This window comes from Gossypium hirsutum, chromosome A05 (assembly GCF_007990345.1).
Source record: "Gossypium hirsutum isolate 1008001.06 chromosome A05, Gossypium_hirsutum_v2.1, whole genome shotgun sequence".
In the NCBI taxonomy this organism is placed as follows: Eukaryota; Viridiplantae; Streptophyta; class Magnoliopsida; order Malvales; family Malvaceae; genus Gossypium; species Gossypium hirsutum.
In genome coordinates this window covers 83,685,680-83,694,369 of record NC_053428.1, presented here as the reverse complement: position 1 = coordinate 83,694,369, position 8,690 = coordinate 83,685,680, and the positions used below count along the sequence as shown (strand labels likewise).

The following is an 8,690-nucleotide window of genomic DNA, read 5'->3' as shown; positions in this document are numbered from 1 at the left end:
ACTTTTAATGTGGTGTAATATTAGTTATGCACTTGGACAATATTGTTGTTATTATGTGGTGTACTACAAATTATGTATTTGGATAATATTATTAATTTCTAGTATTAATTGTGCTTTGGAAGTTCATTTATAATTGTTCAATCCCTTTTTTTTATGACACAATTACAAATAATTTATTTGACTTTGGTTGTTTTCAATTTATGACAGTTAATATTCTAGCTTAATAATTAAGTATTATTATATATTTAATTTGATTTATTTATTTATAAATAAATCATTGCAATATATGTAAAAACAATTTAAAATATAAATTTATTAATAATGTAAAAATAGCATTTTCAGAAAATCTTTTTAGGAAATCTGCCCAACAACAAAAAATATTTTACACATATTCATCCAAACACCAGAAAAGTAAATTATTTCTAGAAAAGTAAATCATTTTTTAGAAATTATTTTCCAGAAAATATTTTACTAGCAAACAAACAGAGCCTTAGTGGTATCAGAGTAGGGTTGCAAAAATCGAGCTGTGAAATTTGGGTTTCAAAATTGTAATCTAAAAAGAATTGGTTTGCAAATGTTTTGGATAAATTGAAAAAATATGTGGTACACCAAGTCTCCGACGCCGATCTTGTAAGTATCTCTATACATAGATAGAACTGTTTTAAAAACATTGTAGTTAGTAATTTTTTAAACTGTACTGAAATAATTAGAGACTGAAACTTCCGAAAACATCTCTAAAATTCTAATAATTTATGTATAAAATAACTATTAATAAATACTAGAACTGATGCATAAAACTTTATAATGTAGATAAAACTTGAATTTTACAATAAGCGTTCGTAGAACTAGTGGATGAGGTATTCATGGCCGTGGTAGAGGCTGTAGAGCGGCTCGAGCTGAGTTTTCCTCTTTGGGCAGTATGCTGAACTTAGATACAAGTGAGACGCTGGTTTCGCCTACTACTGAGACTGGGTCTCAAAGCCGTTCAGTTGGGGACGACACACTGTCCCAAGCCATCTGAGGATTTTAGAGAAGGACGTTGGACCCTATTCTGGAACTGGGGGCCAAAGGTTGGTAACTGAATGACTCCGGTGTAATGGTGCTGAGTTGTTTAGGGGTGTCACTAAAGTCGCCCCTAATATGGCCGAGTATTGGTTAGAAGCCATTGAGAGGATCATGAATGATCTAAACTGTACTCCTGGGCAGAAACTGAAGGGTGTGGTCTCTTTGCTTCTCGATACGGTTGAGAATCGTACTCAACCTAATCGTCTGAACTGGGATTTCTTTAATACCACCTTTTAGAGTAAGTACATGGGAGCAAGCTATATGGATGCTCATAAGTGTGAGTTCATGAATCTCACATAGGGAGACAGATCTGTGGTCGAATATGAGGCCGAGTTTCTGAGGTTGAGCTACTACGCTTGAGGCATGGTGGCCTCTGAATATGATAGGTGTGTTGGCTTGAGGGATAACTTGAGAGTACTAATTGCTCCACAGAAGGAGCGAAAGTTCACGATTCTGGTTGAGAAGGCGAAGACCGCCGAGGATGTTAAGTGTGTGGAGCTCCAAAATAGGGACCGAGGTAGGGGAAAGAATATGAGGGATTCAGAGCCCTCTAGTTCTATTCAAAGGCTTAAGAAAAAGGCCAGATCTGATGGGCCAGTTAGAGTGGGAGCCCTTGTTGCTCCTACTGGGATTCAGCTATATGGAGATTGTGGTAGCCGCCATCCGAGCGAGTGTTGGAGGAAGATAGGGGCTTGTCTGAGTATGGGTCTTTAGAGCATCAGATTCGAGAATGTCCACAGTAGGCTGATCAAATGCAAGCTTCAGGATCGAGTTCTGTGCAGCCTCAGAAGGCAGTTCAGCAGCTACCTAGGGGTCGTGGATAGACTAGAGGTTGAAATGGTGGGGGTCGTAGGAAGAGAGCACCGGGTAGAGGTGCTAACCAAACAAAGGTGAGGCAGCTTGCACTATTTTATGGTGCAGGATGCTGAAAGGATAGAGATGCTCGATATGTTATGGGTTTTACACGCTCTTATGTAACTAGTGTTTCTGAGAACCTGGGGATATCTGTTGAGAGCACTTCTAGTAAGGTTACTGTATTGAGTCCGTTAGGGCAGTCTGTTCGGGTTAATAAGCTTTATGAGGATGTTCTGTTAGTGGTGCAAGGGACTGTTTTTCTAGCAAATCTGATGGAGCTTTCGTTTGGGGAGTTTGACTTAATTCTAGGTATGGAATGGTTGGTTAAGCAGCGTGTTAGCTTGGACTGCACATCTAAGAGGGTCGTTTTGAGGACCGAGGATGATATTGAGGTGCTGGTTGTTGGTGAGGTCAAGATTATCTGTCCAATGTGATCTCTGCTCTTGTGGCTAAAAAACTGGTTTGAAAAGGATGTGAGTCATATTTGGCTTACATCAGTGTTTTTGTTTCTAGAGAATCTGCTATCGGGGATTCAAAACTTTGAGGGATTTTTCGGATGTCTTTCCTAAGGAGTTACCAAGTTTACCTCCAAATCGATAGGTTGAGTTGGGAATTGAGCTTCTACTAGGTATAGCTCTGGTGTCCATCGCTCTCTATCAAATAAAACCAAAAGAGCTTACAGAGATTAAGGCTCAACTTCAAGATCTACTGAATCATGGTTTCATTCGCCCTAGAGTGTCTCCGTGGAGAGCACTGGTGTTGTTTGTGATGAAAAAGGATGGCACCATGAAAATATGCATCGACTATCAACAACTGAATAAGTTGACTGTGAAAAATAAGTATCCACTTCCGAGGATCGATGATTTGTTTGACCAATTCCTAGGGGCTTCTGTGTTTTTGAAGATTGATGTTCATTCTGGGTATCACCAATTGAGAGTTAAGAAGGTGGATGTACATAAGATTGCATTTAGGACTCGTTATGGACATTACGAGTTCCTAGTTATGCCTTTTGATCTGACGAATGCTCCAGTTGCATTCATGGATTTGATGAATTGAGTGTTTCAACAATAACTAAATCAATTCATAGTGGTCTTCATCGATGATATTCTGGTTTACTCTAAGGCTGAGGATGAGCATGACGAACATCTTAGAGTAGTGGTTCAGATACTCCGTGAGAAACAACTTTACACTAAATTGAGCAAGTGCAAATTTTGGTATCGTTAGGTGACTTTTCTGAGGCATGTGGTTTCTGCTGAGGGGATTCGTGTTGATCTGAGGAAGATCGAGGCTGTGCTTGATTGGAAACAATCTAAGAACTTTTCTAAAATCCATAGTTTTCTAAGTTTGGGGGTTATTATTGGTGATTTGTTGAGGGGTTCTCTCTGATTACAGCTCCTTTGACTAAGCTTTTGCGCAAGGGGTTCCTTTTCTTTGGATTGAGGCGAAACAATCGAGCTTCTAGAAACTCAAACATGTTCTAACTCAGGCTGCTATTCTGATACAATCTGAATCATGCAAGGAATTTTTGTTTGTAGTGATGTATTGCACATCGGTTTAGGATGTGTACTGATGCAAGATGGAAAAGTTGTGGCTTATGCGTCCCGTCAGCTTAAGGCATATGAGGGGAACTATCCGACGCATGATCTTGAGTTGGCTGTCATGGTTTTTACGTTGAAAATATGGAAGCGCTATTTGTATAGGGAGATGTGTATTATCTACACTGATCACAAGAGCCTCAAGTACCTCCTCACTTAGAAGGATTTGAATATTAGGGACGTCGTTGGATTGAGCAGCTCAAAGATTATGATTGCATGATTGAGTATCATCCTGGTAAGGCCAATGTCATGGCTGATGCTCTAAGTCGAATAGGATTTCTGATTTAAGAGCGATGTTCGCTCAACTTGTTTCTTTGATAATGGGAGTTTGTTAGCCGAGTTGTAAGTTAAGCCGGCTTGGATTGATCAGATTTGAGATAAGAAGTTAAGGGATGAATCTCTGGGTTTGTAGTTTCGTCAGGTTGAGAGCGGCAGTACTTCAGATTTTAGGCTAAATAATGATGGTGTTCTGTGTTTTTGAGGTCGGATCTATGTGCTGAATGATTCTGATTTGAGGCAATCAATTCTGAAGGAGGCGCATAGTAGCCCTTATGCTATGTATCCTGGTGGTAATAAGATCTATCGCAGTCTTCGTGAGTTGTACTAGTGGCCGGGTTTGAAGCGTGAGGTTACATATTTCATTGCTCATTGTCTGATGTGTCAGCAAGTTAAGGCTGAACATCAGTTGCCTTCGGGTTTGCTACAACCCGTTAAGATTCCCTTATGCAAATGGGAACGAGTGACGATGGACTTCGTTAGTAGGTTGCCTTGACACTCACTAAGAAGAATTTTGTTTGGGTCATCGTAGATCAGTTGACCAAATCCGCTCATTTTATTCCAGTTCAGATGGACTATTTTCTGCAGAAGCTAGTGAAGCACTATATTTTTTAGATTATAAGACTGCATGGGGTTCCTGTTTCGATTATTTTTTATAGAGATTCTTGCTTCACTTCTCAGTTCTGGAAGAAATTACACGAGGCTCTAGGCTCAAAATTGGACTTCAGTACTGCGTTCCATTCTCAGACTGATGATCAATCTGAAAGGGTGATTCAGATACTGGAGGATATGCTTCGGAGTTGTGTGATTGATATTTGAGGTAGTTGGGAAGATTATCTACCACTAGCTGAGTTCGTCTACAATAATAGTTTCCAGGCTAGCATCCAGATGGCACCTTACGAGGCTTTATATGGGCATAAGTGTCGTACTCTGCTATGTTGGACTGAGTTTGGGTCTTAAGTTGGTTTCTAAGACTGAAGGTAAGGTTAGATTGATTCAAGATCGTCTGAAGGTGGCTTCTGAAAGATAGAAATCTTATGCAGATTTGAGGAGGCGTGATATTGAGTAGCCTGTGGGGGACTTCATGTTTCTTAAGGTTTCTTCGTGCAAGAAGATTCTGAGATTCGGTCGTAAGGGCAAGTTTAGCCTTAGGTTCATTAGGCCGTATCAGATTTTGAAGTATGTGGACCAGTTTCTTATGAATTGGAGCTACCTCTAGAGTTGGACCGTATCCACGATGTGTTTCACATCTTGATGTTGAGGCGGTATCGATCTAACCCATCTCACGTTATCTTAGTTGAGGAGATAGAGGTTAGGTCGGATTTGACTTTTGAGGAGGAGCCTGTTCAGATTCTGGATTGTGATATCGAGGATCTGAGGAGAAAGTCCATTCCGTTAGTGAAGGTCCTGTAGTGAAATCATGGTACTGAGGAGGCCACGTGGGAACCTAAGGACTCGATGTGTAACATCCTTTACCAGTATCTGACGCTGGGACAGGGTATGAGACATTACCGGACTTAAACACTTACATTCATACAAAACCAAGCCATAAAATTTCGTTCAATTTAAAAACTTTTCAAACACATCCATATTGTAACACCCCTATCCCGTAACCGTCGCCAGAATAGGTAAGGGCATTACCTAATTTATAACTCAAATCAGAACAGTAAGACTTTAACTTATCAATTGTCAACATCATTCAACACTAATCCAACATATCATGCTTAAAACAATTATATAAGCTTATACTGAAGTGACCATTCCATGTAGTCACATATATATAAGCATCTAAATACCACTTACAAATTAATCACATTTCAACATTCTTATCAACTCATCCATAATTACATATCATTCAAACCAAAATACCAATTATAAATTTTAACACTAAATGCACACATCATATAATGCTTTCGTATCAAACCAACTTTTCTCATATCAAGCCATATCACATAGCTTGATCATAATACTCAAAATTCATCTCACATTTATATAAACAAGTGACCATATAATCAATTATTAACTAGCCTATACATGCCATATTACCCAATTTCAAAGAGTTCAGGAATACCAATTGCCTCCCGGATAGTGTGATTAAATCTTCGATGCCTTCCAACCTGAGTGAGTATTTGAATCACTGTAAAATACAGAGAATAGACAGAGTAAGCTAATAAGCTTAGTAAGCTCGTATAATTATCAGCACTGTATAAAACATTTAACATAAAGCTTGTCATTTTAAGGAATAAGATTGCTTTTAAACCAGCCTCATCTAATTCAATATTTATTTCCTTAACAGACATGTAATTCATGTGTAATTTATCACATCTACTCACATGTCATATAAATTTATCAATGTCACTTGCTTGTCAAGTGTACTATGTATACCTGTACTGATTTGTATCATCATTTCTATTCTCGCAGCATCATATTTACAGTTGAACCCTTGAGACCAACGTCGAAAACCTTGTATCTTGCATGCTAAATGCCATATATGTGACTAAACCATTTATATCACATATCACCAATACAATATCAATATCATAGAATTCACATAGCGTTGGGTCGATTTATTTCATTACGTATAACCTGTAACACCTTTATATAACCGATAGTAGAATTATACCCATATAAATATTAACTCATCATTAACATCAATAATTCATAACTTGTAACAAATAATCATTTTACTTACTTACCTAATTTTGAATAACAAATAAATTAGGTCATACCTGACCATCCAACTCGTCTTATACATTCCGTACCACATTGGCACCCAAGTTTGTAAGCATCGAGCCTAAAGTAATACACCGGTATAAACCTGCTAGGAATAAGCCTGATAAAACTCACCAGCTCAAGGCCTGCTAGGCTGTTAGCCTGAATCATTCACCGACACAAGGCCTGCTAGACCCAAGGTCTGATATTTATTCATCGGCAATAAGCCTGCTAGGCACGAAGCTCGATCAAATTCTCCGGCACATAGCCTGCTAGGCTAGAAACCTGAATATCATTTATTCACAATCAACTCAAGCACACTTTCATTCATACATTTTCCATTCAATTTCTCAATATCAAAACTTAATCCAAACAACTCAAACATTCCCATTCTATCCTTACTACATTCGGCTATAATTCATTTAGCCATATATCCAAAATTAACATTTTAAACAAATTGTTTTATTCAAACAAGAACATTTAAATTTTTTATAGACTTACTACATGGTATTGTATATAGATATATATAATCATATCATTTTACTCATCCAATTTGTACATCTATCATGCAACCTTCTTTACCATTATCAATCACACAGCTTTACGATCAATAATATTAACCCTATAGGTTTGATACTCACCTGCTCAAATTCAAATTTATAAATCATAAATACTTCTCAAAAAAATTCAAGGCAAAAATACTTTCAACCATTCCCAATTACTCGAAAAGTTGCACACTTAATGCCAATAGTTATTCAGCATTATATATCAAATTTGCACACTTAGTGCTAGATACTTAAGCTTGCACACTTAGTGCTCAAAAATCAGACCCGCACACTTAGTGCAATTTTTACATCTATCACCTTTTATACTCGCACCCTCTGTGCCAAAATTCAATTACTCACTAGTCATCAATTCAAATTTATCAACTTTATTTGCATTCGGCAACCTCAACTTTTTTTTATATATACATTTCAATTTGGCACATATATGTATATATAGTATTTAATTTAATCAACAACAAATATTTCCTTAGTAACTTACCACATACAAGGAATTTAATTTATCATATATTAAAGCTCAATTAACTCCAATATACATTTACTCAACCACAAAGTACTTCATTACTTTCAAACACAAGACCCAATATATATTATGGCATTCCATCATCATGTAATATTAATATAATCAAGTACAAAGCCATTTAACATATCTACCATTAAATACTTACAATTTGGCCGATTACCCATCATTTCTTATATCATATATATATATTTTAACCATACAAACTTACCTTGTGTATCCGTCGACTATTCGTCTACTTTCCGATTTTTCCTCGATCAAAATCTTGAATTCGTTTGGCTTGATCTAAATTTAACCAAATTTAACTCTATTATTCACTAACATAATCAATTAAACACATATACAAGTATTTTGGCCATTTTGCAAAATAGCCCTTATATTTCCATACTTTAACAATTTAGTCCTTAATGCATAATTATGCAAAAATACACAAAACCCCAATATACATGTATTTAGCCAAATTTTATCTAGTATTTAAACAGCCCATAATTTCATTTTATTCACATTTCTAACCAAAAAAATTCTATCTTTTTCAATTTAATCCCAAATACTCAATTTCATCAAAAATCTCTTTATAAAACTTGTATATCTATAAACAACCATCAATAATTTAACAAGAAATATTAAAACAAACATGCACTCATCAATGGAACATTTCAAAAACACAACCAATTTCAGAAATTGAGGTACGGGTCAGTTAAACTGAGATGCAACGAGCTTAAAAACATAGAAATCATTAAAAACGGATCAAAAATCGTACCTAAATCCCTTAGAAAGCCATGGCCGAATGTTAAAGGTTCCAAAACCCTTTCTTTGTTTAATTATTCGGTTGAGGATGATGAAAACATAATAAAAATATCATATGGCTTTATTTTATTAAGCATTATTCCATAATTTACCAAAATACCCATGTTTAATAACCAAATAAATTATGAAATTCAAGGTCCACTATGAAATTCAAGGTCCACTATCGTCCACTCAAATATGCAATGGTATAATTACCATGCAAAGACTCCCATTTATAAAGCCATTATCAAATAAGTCATTTCACTAATGGCACACATAGTTTTCATTTTACGCAATTTAATCCTTTTTATCGAATTA

The 8,690-nt window shown here is 36.4% G+C and overlaps 1 long non-coding RNA gene across 1 annotated transcript; it reads right to left on the bottom strand.

Annotated features, from left to right (window-relative positions):
- Positions 1 to 5,580: 5,580 nt before the first annotated feature.
- On the bottom strand, positions 5,581 to 8,418 carry LOC107961132 (uncharacterized). The gene is made up of 3 exons (XR_005926751.1): positions 8,347 to 8,418; positions 7,798 to 7,871; positions 5,581 to 6,788 (listed from the first exon to the last, which is right to left on the bottom strand). It is a non-coding gene; the product is annotated as an uncharacterized lncRNA (long non-coding RNA).
- Positions 8,419 to 8,690: the final 272 nt, after the last annotated feature.